Source organism: Salvelinus fontinalis, chromosome 7 (genome assembly GCF_029448725.1).
Source record: "Salvelinus fontinalis isolate EN_2023a chromosome 7, ASM2944872v1, whole genome shotgun sequence".
Classification (NCBI taxonomy): Eukaryota; Metazoa; Chordata; class Actinopteri; order Salmoniformes; family Salmonidae; genus Salvelinus; species Salvelinus fontinalis.
In genome coordinates, this window is record NC_074671.1 from 67,357,587 (window position 1) to 67,369,886 (window position 12,300).

The following is a 12,300-nucleotide window of genomic DNA, read 5'->3' on the forward strand; positions in this document are numbered from 1 at the left end:
ATGGTGAATACCTATACATATACATAAACATGGTGAATACCTATACATATACATGGGGAATACCTATATATAAACATGGTGAATACCTATACATATAGATAAACACTGTGAACAGCTATAGATAAACACGGTGAATAGCTATACATATACATGGTGAATACCTATAGATAAACATGGGGAATACCTATAGATAAACACGGTGAATACCTATACATATACATGGTGAATACCTATACATAAACACGGTGAATAGCTATACATATACATGGTGAATACCTATACATAAACATGGTGAATACCTATACATAAACATGGGGAATACCTATACATAAACATGGTGAATACCTATACATAAACATGGGGAATACCTATACATAAACACGGTGAATACCTATACATAAACATGGGGAATACCTATACATAAACACGGTGAATACCTATACATAAACATGGTGAATACCTATACATAAACATGGTGAATACCTATACATGAACATGGTGAATACCTATAGATATACATGGTGAATACCTATAGATAAACATGGTGAATACCTATACATAAACATGGTGAATACCTATACATAAACATGGTGAATACCTATACATAAACACGGTGAATACCTATACATAAACATGGTGAATACCTATACATAAACATGGGGAATACCTATACATAAACACGGTGAATACCTATACATAAACATGGGGAATACCTATACATAAACACGGTGAATACCTATAGATAAACACGGTGAATACCTATAGATAAACACGGTGAATACCTATACATAAACATGGTGAATACCTATACATATACATGGGGAATACCTATAAATAAACATGGCGAATACCTATACATAAACACGGTGAATAGCTATAGATAAACACGGTGAATACCTATACATATACATGGTGAATAGCTATAGATATACATGGTGAATACCTATACATAAACATGGTGAATAGCTATAGATAAACATGGTGAATACCTATACATATACATGGTGAATACCTATACATAAACATGGTGAATACCTATACATAAACATGGGGAATACCTATACATAAACACGGTGAATACCTATACATAAACATGGTGAATACCTATACATAAACATGGTGAATACCTATACATGAACATGGTGAATACCTATAGATATACATGGTGAATACCTATAGATAAACATGGTGAATACCTATACATAAACATGGTGAATACCTATACATAAACACGGTGAATACCTATACATAAACATGGTGAATACCTATACATAAACATGGGGAATACCTATACATAAACACGGTGAATACCTATACATAAACATGGGGAATACCTATACATAAACACGGTGAATACCTATAGATAAACACGGTGAATACCTATAGATAAACACGGTGAATACCTATACATAAACATGGTGAATACCTATACATATACATGGGGAATACCTATAAATAAACATGGCGAATACCTATACATAAACATGGTGAATACCTATACATAAACATGGGGAATACCTATACATATACATGGGGAATACCTATAAATAAACATGGCGAATACCTATACATAAACATGGGGAATACCTATACATAAACATGGGGAATACAGTCGTATGAAAAAGTTTGGGCACCCCTGACAATTTCCATGATTTCCATTTATAAATAATTGGGTGTTTGGATCAGCAATTTCATTTTGATCTATCAAATAACTGATGGCCACAGTAATATTTCAGTAGTGAAATTAGGTTTATTGGATTAACAGAAAATGTGCAATATGCATCAAAACAAAATTAGACAGGTGCATACATGTGGGCACCCCAATAGAAAAATCACATCAATATTTAGTAGAGCCTCCTTTTGCTAAAATAACAGCCTCTAGACGCTTGCCATAGCCTCTAATGAGTGTCTGGATTCTGGATGAAGGTATTTTGGACCATTCCTCCTTACAAACCATCTCCAGTTCAGTTAGGTTTGATGGTTGCCGAGCATGGACAGCCCGCTTCAAATCATCCCACAGATTCTCAATGATATTCAGGTCTGGGGACTGGGATGCCCAGAACATTGTACTTGTTCCTCTGCATAAATGCCTGGGTAGATTTTGAGCAGTGTTTTGGGTCGTTGTCTTGTTGAAATATCCAGCGCCGGCGTAACTCCAACTTTGTGACTGATTCTTCAACATTATTCCCAAGAATCTGCTATTGAGTGGAATCCATGCGACCCTCAACTTCCCAGTACCGGCACTGGCCCCACAGCCCCACAGCATGATGGAACCCCCACCAAATTTTACTGTGGGTAGCAAGTGGTTTTTTTGGAACGCTGTGTTCTTTTGCCGCCATGCATAACGTCCCTTGTTATGAACAAATAACTCAATCTTTGTTTCATCAGTCCACAGCACCTTATTCCAAAATGAAGCTGGCTTGTCCAAATGTGCGTTTGCATACCTCAAGCGACTCTGTTTGTGGCGTGTGTGCAGAAAAGGCTTCTTCCGCATCCCTCTCCCATACAGCTTCTCCTTGTGCAAAGTCCGCTGAATTGTTGAACGATGCACAGTGACACCATCTGCAGCAAGATGATGTTGTAGGTCTTTGGAGGTGGTCTGTGGGCTGTTTTTGACCGTTCTCACCATCCTTCGCCTTTGCCTCTCCGATATTTTACTTGGCCTGCCACTTCTGGCCTTAACAAGAACTGTGCCTGTGGTCTTCCATTTCCTCACTATGTTCCTCACAGTGGACACTGACAGCTTAAATCTCTGCGATAGCTTTTTGTAGCCTTCCTCTAAACCATAATGTTGAACAATCTTTGTTTTCAGGTCATGTGAGAGTTGTTTTGAGGCCCCCATGTTGCCACTCTTCAGAGGAGAGTCAAAGAGAACAATAACTTGCAATTGGCCACCTTAAATACCTCTTCTCATGATTGGATGCACTTGTCTATGAAGTTCAAGGCTTAATGATCTCACCAAACCAATTGTGTGTTCCAATTAATCAGTGCTAAGTAGTTACAGGTATTCAAATCAACAGAATGACAAGGGTGCCCACATTTTTGCACAGCCTATTTTTCACATCTGATTTAATTTCATACAACTTAATATTGCTACACTAAAAATCTTTGTCTGGACAATACCCCAGTACTCAGCTTTTATTAGAAAATCAATGGCATGCCACTGTGATCATTTTCTGTGACGACAGAGTAAATTATTATGCAGCCTCGGAGGGGTGCCCAAACTTTTTCATACGACTGTACCTATACATAAACATGGGGAATACCTATACATATACATGGGGAATACCTATAGATAAACATGGGGAATACCTATAGATAAACATGGGGAATACCTATACATGAACATGGGGAATACCTATACATAAACATGGGGAATACCTATACATAAACATGGGGAATACCTATACATAAACATGGTGAATACCTATACATATACATGGGGAATACCTATACATAAACATGGGGAATACCTATACATAAACGTGGGGAATACCTATACATAAACATGGGGAATACCTATACATAAACACGGTGAATACCTATACATAAACATGGGGAATACCTATACATAAACACGGTGAATACCTATACATAAACATGGTGAATACCTATACATAAACATGGTGAATACCTATACATGAACATGGTGAATACCTATAGATATACATGGTGAATACCTATAGATAAACATGGTGAATACCTATACATAAACATGGTGAATACCTATACATAAACATGGTGAATACCTATACATAAACACGGTGAATACCTATACATAAACATGGTGAATACCTATACATAAACATGGGGAATACCTATACATAAACACGGTGAATACCTATACATAAACATGGGGAATACCTATACATAAACACGGTGAATACCTATAGATAAACACGGTGAATACCTATAGATAAACACGGTGAATACCTATACATAAACATGGTGAATACCTATACATATACATGGGGAATACCTATAAATAAACATGGCGAATACCTATACATAAACACGGTGAATAGCTATAGATAAACACGGTGAATACCTATACATATACATGGTGAATAGCTATAGATATACATGGTGAATACCTATACATAAACATGGTGAATAGCTATAGATAAACATGGTGAATACCTATACATATACATGGTGAATACCTATACATAAACATGGTGAATACCTATACATAAACATGGGGAATACCTATACATAAACACGGTGAATACCTATACATAAACATGGTGAATACCTATACATAAACATGGTGAATACCTATACATGAACATGGTGAATACCTATAGATATACATGGTGAATACCTATAGATAAACATGGTGAATACCTATACATAAACATGGTGAATACCTATACATAAACACGGTGAATACCTATACATAAACATGGTGAATACCTATACATAAACATGGGGAATACCTATACATAAACACGGTGAATACCTATACATAAACATGGGGAATACCTATACATAAACACGGTGAATACCTATAGATAAACACGGTGAATACCTATAGATAAACACGGTGAATACCTATACATAAACATGGTGAATACCTATACATATACATGGGGAATACCTATAAATAAACATGGCGAATACCTATACATAAACATGGTGAATACCTATACATAAACATGGGGAATACCTATACATATACATGGGGAATACCTATAAATAAACATGGCGAATACCTATACATAAACATGGGGAATACCTATACATAAACATGGGGAATACAGTCGTATGAAAAAGTTTGGGCACCCCTGACAATTTCCATGATTTCCATTTATAAATAATTGGGTGTTTGGATCAGCAATTTCATTTTGATCTATCAAATAACTGATGGCCACAGTAATATTTCAGTAGTGAAATTAGGTTTATTGGATTAACAGAAAATGTGCAATATGCATCAAAACAAAATTAGACAGGTGCATACATGTGGGCACCCCAATAGAAAAATCACATCAATATTTAGTAGAGCCTCCTTTTGCTAAAATAACAGCCTCTAGACGCTTGCCATAGCCTCTAATGAGTGTCTGGATTCTGGATGAAGGTATTTTGGACCATTCCTCCTTACAAACCATCTCCAGTTCAGTTAGGTTTGATGGTTGCCGAGCATGGACAGCCCGCTTCAAATCATCCCACAGATTCTCAATGATATTCAGGTCTGGGGACTGGGATGCCCAGAACATTGTACTTGTTCCTCTGCATAAATGCCTGGGTAGATTTTGAGCAGTGTTTTGGGTCGTTGTCTTGTTGAAATATCCAGCGCCGGCGTAACTCCAACTTTGTGACTGATTCTTCAACATTATTCCCAAGAATCTGCTATTGAGTGGAATCCATGCGACCCTCAACTTCCCAGTACCGGCACTGGCCCCACAGCCCCACAGCATGATGGAACCCCCACCAAATTTTACTGTGGGTAGCAAGTGGTTTTTTTGGAACGCTGTGTTCTTTTGCCGCCATGCATAACGTCCCTTGTTATGAACAAATAACTCAATCTTTGTTTCATCAGTCCACAGCACCTTATTCCAAAATGAAGCTGGCTTGTCCAAATGTGCGTTTGCATACCTCAAGCGACTCTGTTTGTGGCGTGTGTGCAGAAAAGGCTTCTTCCGCATCCCTCTCCCATACAGCTTCTCCTTGTGCAAAGTCCGCTGAATTGTTGAACGATGCACAGTGACACCATCTGCAGCAAGATGATGTTGTAGGTCTTTGGAGGTGGTCTGTGGGCTGTTTTTGACCGTTCTCACCATCCTTCGCCTTTGCCTCTCCGATATTTTACTTGGCCTGCCACTTCTGGCCTTAACAAGAACTGTGCCTGTGGTCTTCCATTTCCTCACTATGTTCCTCACAGTGGACACTGACAGCTTAAATCTCTGCGATAGCTTTTTGTAGCCTTCCTCTAAACCATAATGTTGAACAATCTTTGTTTTCAGGTCATTTGAGAGTTGTTTTGAGACCCCCATGTTGCCACTCTTCAGAGGAGAGTCAAAGAGAACAATAACTTGCAATTGGCCACCTTAAATACCTTTTCTCATGATTGGATGCACTTGTCTATGAAGTTCAAGGCTTAATGATCTCACCAAACCAATTGTGTGTTCCAATTAATCAGTGCTAAGTAGTTACAGGTATTCAAATCAACAGAATGACAAGGGTGCCCACATTTTTGCACAGCCTATTTTTCACATCTGATTTAATTTCATACAACTTAATATTGCTACACTAAAAATCTTTGTCTGGACAATACCCCAGTACTCAGCTTTTATTAGAAAATCAATGGCATGCCACTGTGATCATTTTCTGTGACGACAGAGTAAATTATTATGCAGCCTCGGAGGGGTGCCCAAACTTTTTCATACGACTGTACCTATACATAAACATGGGGAATACCTATACATATACATGGGGAATACCTATAGATAAACATGGGGAATACCTATAGATAAACATGGGGAATACCTATACATGAACATGGGGAATACCTATACATAAACATGGGGAATACCTATACATAAACATGGGGAATACCTATACATAAACATGGTGAATACCTATACATATACATGGGGAATACCTATACATAAACATGGGGAATACCTATACATAAACGTGGGGAATACCTATACATAAACATGGGGAATACCTATACATAAACACGGTGAATACCTATACATAAACATGGGGAATACCTATACATAAACACGGTGAATACCTATACATAAACATGGTGAATACCTATACATAAACATGGTGAATACCTATACATGAACATGGTGAATACCTATAGATATACATGGTGAATACCTATAGATAAACATGGTGAATACCTATACATAAACATGGTGAATACCTATACATAAACATGGTGAATACCTATACATAAACACGGTGAATACCTATACATAAACATGGTGAATACCTATACATAAACATGGGGAATACCTATACATAAACACGGTGAATACCTATACATAAACATGGGGAATACCTATACATAAACACGGTGAATACCTATAGATAAACACGGTGAATACCTATAGATAAACACGGTGAATACCTATACATAAACATGGTGAATACCTATACATATACATGGGGAATACCTATAAATAAACATGGCGAATACCTATACATAAACACGGTGAATAGCTATAGATAAACACGGTGAATACCTATACATATACATGGTGAATAGCTATAGATATACATGGTGAATACCTATACATAAACATGGTGAATAGCTATAGATAAACATGGTGAATACCTATACATATACATGGTGAATACCTATACATAAACATGGTGAATACCTATACATAAACATGGGGAATACCTATACATAAACACGGTGAATACCTATACATAAACATGGTGAATACCTATACATAAACATGGTGAATACCTATACATGAACATGGTGAATACCTATAGATATACATGGTGAATACCTATAGATAAACATGGTGAATACCTATACATAAACATGGTGAATACCTATACATAAACACGGTGAATACCTATACATAAACATGGTGAATACCTATACATAAACATGGGGAATACCTATACATAAACACGGTGAATACCTATACATAAACATGGGGAATACCTATACATAAACACGGTGAATACCTATAGATAAACACGGTGAATACCTATAGATAAACACGGTGAATACCTATACATAAACATGGTGAATACCTATACATATACATGGGGAATACCTATAAATAAACATGGCGAATACCTATACATAAACATGGTGAATACCTATACATAAACATGGGGAATACCTATACATATACATGGGGAATACCTATAAATAAACATGGCGAATACCTATACATAAACATGGGGAATACCTATACATAAACATGGGGAATACAGTCGTATGAAAAAGTTTGGGCACCCCTGACAATTTCCATGATTTCCATTTATAAATAATTGGGTGTTTGGATCAGCAATTTCATTTTGATCTATCAAATAACTGATGGCCACAGTAATATTTCAGTAGTGAAATTAGGTTTATTGGATTAACAGAAAATGTGCAATATGCATCAAAACAAAATTAGACAGGTGCATACATGTGGGCACCCCAATAGAAAAATCACATCAATATTTAGTAGAGCCTCCTTTTGCTAAAATAACAGCCTCTAGACGCTTGCCATAGCCTCTAATGAGTGTCTGGATTCTGGATGAAGGTATTTTGGACCATTCCTCCTTACAAACCATCTCCAGTTCAGTTAGGTTTGATGGTTGCCGAGCATGGACAGCCCGCTTCAAATCATCCCACAGATTCTCAATGATATTCAGGTCTGGGGACTGGGATGCCCAGAACATTGTACTTGTTCCTCTGCATAAATGCCTGGGTAGATTTTGAGCAGTGTTTTGGGTCGTTGTCTTGTTGAAATATCCAGCGCCGGCGTAACTCCAACTTTGTGACTGATTCTTCAACATTATTCCCAAGAATCTGCTATTGAGTGGAATCCATGCGACCCTCAACTTCCCAGTACCGGCACTGGCCCCACAGCCCCACAGCATGATGGAACCCCCACCAAATTTTACTGTGGGTAGCAAGTGGTTTTTTTGGAACGCTGTGTTCTTTTGCCGCCATGCATAACGTCCCTTGTTATGAACAAATAACTCAATCTTTGTTTCATCAGTCCACAGCACCTTATTCCAAAATGAAGCTGGCTTGTCCAAATGTGCGTTTGCATACCTCAAGCGACTCTGTTTGTGGCGTGTGTGCAGAAAAGGCTTCTTCCGCATCCCTCTCCCATACAGCTTCTCCTTGTGCAAAGTCCGCTGAATTGTTGAACGATGCACAGTGACACCATCTGCAGCAAGATGATGTTGTAGGTCTTTGGAGGTGGTCTGTGGGCTGTTTTTGACCGTTCTCACCATCCTTCGCCTTTGCCTCTCCGATATTTTACTTGGCCTGCCACTTCTGGCCTTAACAAGAACTGTGCCTGTGGTCTTCCATTTCCTCACTATGTTCCTCACAGTGGACACTGACAGCTTAAATCTCTGCGATAGCTTTTTGTAGCCTTCCTCTAAACCATAATGTTGAACAATCTTTGTTTTCAGGTCATTTGAGAGTTGTTTTCAGGCCCCCATGTTGCCACTCTTCAGAGGAGAGTCAAAGAGAACAATAACTTGCAATTGGCCACCTTAAATACCTTTTCTCATGATTGGATGCACTTGTCTATGAAGTTCAAGGCTTAATGATCTCACCAAACCAATTGTGTGTTCCAATTAATCAGTGCTAAGTAGTTACAGGTATTCAAATCAACAGAATGACAAGGGTGCCCACATTTTTGCACAGCCTATTTTTCACATCTGATTTAATTTCATACAACTTAATATTGCTACACTAAAAATCTTTGTCTGGACAATACCCCAGTACTCAGCTTTTATTAGAAAATCAATGGCATGCCACTGTGATCATTTTCTGTGACGACAGAGTAAATTATTATGCAGCCTCGGAGGGGTGCCCAAACTTTTTCATACGACTGTACCTATACATAAACATGGGGAATACCTATACATATACATGGGGAATACCTATAGATAAACATGGGGAATACCTATAGATAAACATGGGGAATACCTATACATGAACATGGGGAATACCTATACATAAACATGGGGAATACCTATACATATACATGGGGAATACCTATAGATAAACATGGGGAATACCTATAGATAAACATGGGGAATACCTATACATGAACATGGGGAATACCTATACATAAACATGGGGAATACCTATACATAAACATGGGGAATACCTATACATAAACATGGTGAATACCTATACATATACATGGGGAATACCTATACATAAACATGGGGAATACCTATACATAAACGTGGGGAATACCTATACATAAACATGGTGAATACCTAAACATATACATAAACATGGTGAATACCTATACATAAACATGGTGAATACCTATACATAAACGTGGTGAATACATATACATGAACATGGGGAATACCTTTACATAAACATGGGGAATACCTTTACATAAACACGGTGCCACTATGGAGCAGGATACATGGGGGATTGTAACTCTGACCTCCATTAAAAACGTTTTTGATTTTGTCAGCGTTTGGCCTGGGTATGAGAATTTGACCTGGATATGCCAGCTCTCGGGTTTCTGATATGACCGTTAAAACCAAATCTAATCCAGCCTGAAACCATTTTTGTCGGAGGTCCTTGGTATGCCCCTGCCTCTGCCCTACATAGCTCGGTATGAGGGGGTCTGATGAGGGGGACAGGGCCAAAGGAGATGGCTGGTCCACAGAGAGAAGGAGTGATGTCGGTGTCTGATTCTGTTGTGGTATTGTTGTACTGTGACCTTTCATACTTGTTTTGACTTGGTAACCAATAGCAAGCCATTTCTAGAAGCCTAGCTTTTTCTGTTTAGCTAGTTAAATTAGCTAGCCGTTGAAAATATATATATATATTCAAACCTTTCAAGCTACCTGTGGAGTATAAGTTTACAGTATGTTCTTTAAACTCGGTTACTTTTAGTATTATTTTATATAAATATTTTTATTCGGCCACATATGGAAAATACCAACACACTATTATTGTTATCATAGTCACTGTAACGGAATTATGTCACAAATGGGAAAATAATTCAGAATAAAAAGATTTGGAAGACTAATTGTCTACCGTTGTGAGTGTGTTTGGTATTTCTCAGGTCCACCAGCAGCATACTTACTACATTCATTATTATTATTATTATTGTTGTTATTGGTATTATTATTTGATTAAAACAAACTGAAACAAGACAGCAAAGTGCATACATTTTAATATTAATATAAACTATCTAAGTACTTGTGTAAAAACTAAGTAAACAATAAAGTACTACATATAGCAGGTAAGTAGAACATCAAACATCAACAACTGACATCATCAGTAGTCCATCAACGTCCATTACCATTAGCCAAGATGGCCGCCTTCTGTCTTCAAGCATTTCTCAGAGGAAGAAGAAAAGACGGGAAGTCTTGGTTACAGTCGGCAGGATGTCGACAGTAGTTCCTCATCCTTCTTTCCTTAATCCCTACCTTTTACACGTGGCCTTGAAGATCTTAACCTCTCCCATGTCAGCCAGCAGGGTGGTGTTGAAGGTGTTCTTGAAGTCCTCAGTGAACACCAGGTTTGTCTTGAGGCGGACCTTGTTGGCCCAGATCAGAGTGGTTCCTGGACGACAAAAGTATCTCATGGTAACCAACAGCTCCTCTAAGTCATGGTGATACACCACGTCAGCCGCCAGTACGTAGTCATAGCGATACACGGATCTAGGGTACGTGCGTTCCACCTCAGGACCCCAGGTTAGAGCTGTCACCTCAGGTGTATATTTAGAGCGCCCTCTGGTGTTTCGGAGTAAGTTGTATCTCAGATTACTAAGGACGTCTGGGAGGTCGGTGGCCGTCACCTGGGCACCTGGGGACACGTTACATTAGGAGCTTTTTAAGAAGAACAAGAACAAGAATACTGACTACAAAAGACATCTATCACCAGATACAGCAGCTGATAGGATTAGAGTCTAAAACTCAAAGCTAATCAGTAAGACTTACCCAGTAAACTGGCGACGATGGACACTAATCCTGTCCCTGATCCCAGTTCCAAAACCTGCTTTCCTTTCAGATCTATCACATCAGTATTGGTCTCCAGGTAGTTACATAGAGCCAACGCCTGCAGGGGAGCCAATACATTATATTACTATGTGTAGCCTATCACCACCTAGTGTTCCATCACATGTGTGTTGCAGGTAGGACCTATTTAGAGGTCCACCACTAGGGGGCAGTAGTCCATTTGTCTGTTACCCTGGTGATGAGCATTCTGAACTGAAAGGCGAGAAGACCTGTTGTTCCATGTGAATGTTTGGTGCATTGATTTATCCTGCTGCCTACTTCAAATGTAGTGATTTATCCTGCCGACTACTCAAATGTAGTGATCTATCCTGCCGACTACTTCAAATGTAGTGATTTATCCTGCCGACTACTTCAAATGTAGTGATTTATCCTGCCGACAACGCCAAATGTAGTGATTTATCCTGCCGACTACTTCAAATGTAGTGATTTATCCTGCCGACAACGCCAAATGTCGTGATTTATCCTGCCGACAACGCCAAATGTCGTGATTTATCCTGCCGACAACGCCAAATGTCGTGATTTATCCTGCCGGCTACTTTAAATGTAGTGATTTATCCTGCCGACTACTTCAAATGTAGTGATTTATCCTGCCGACTA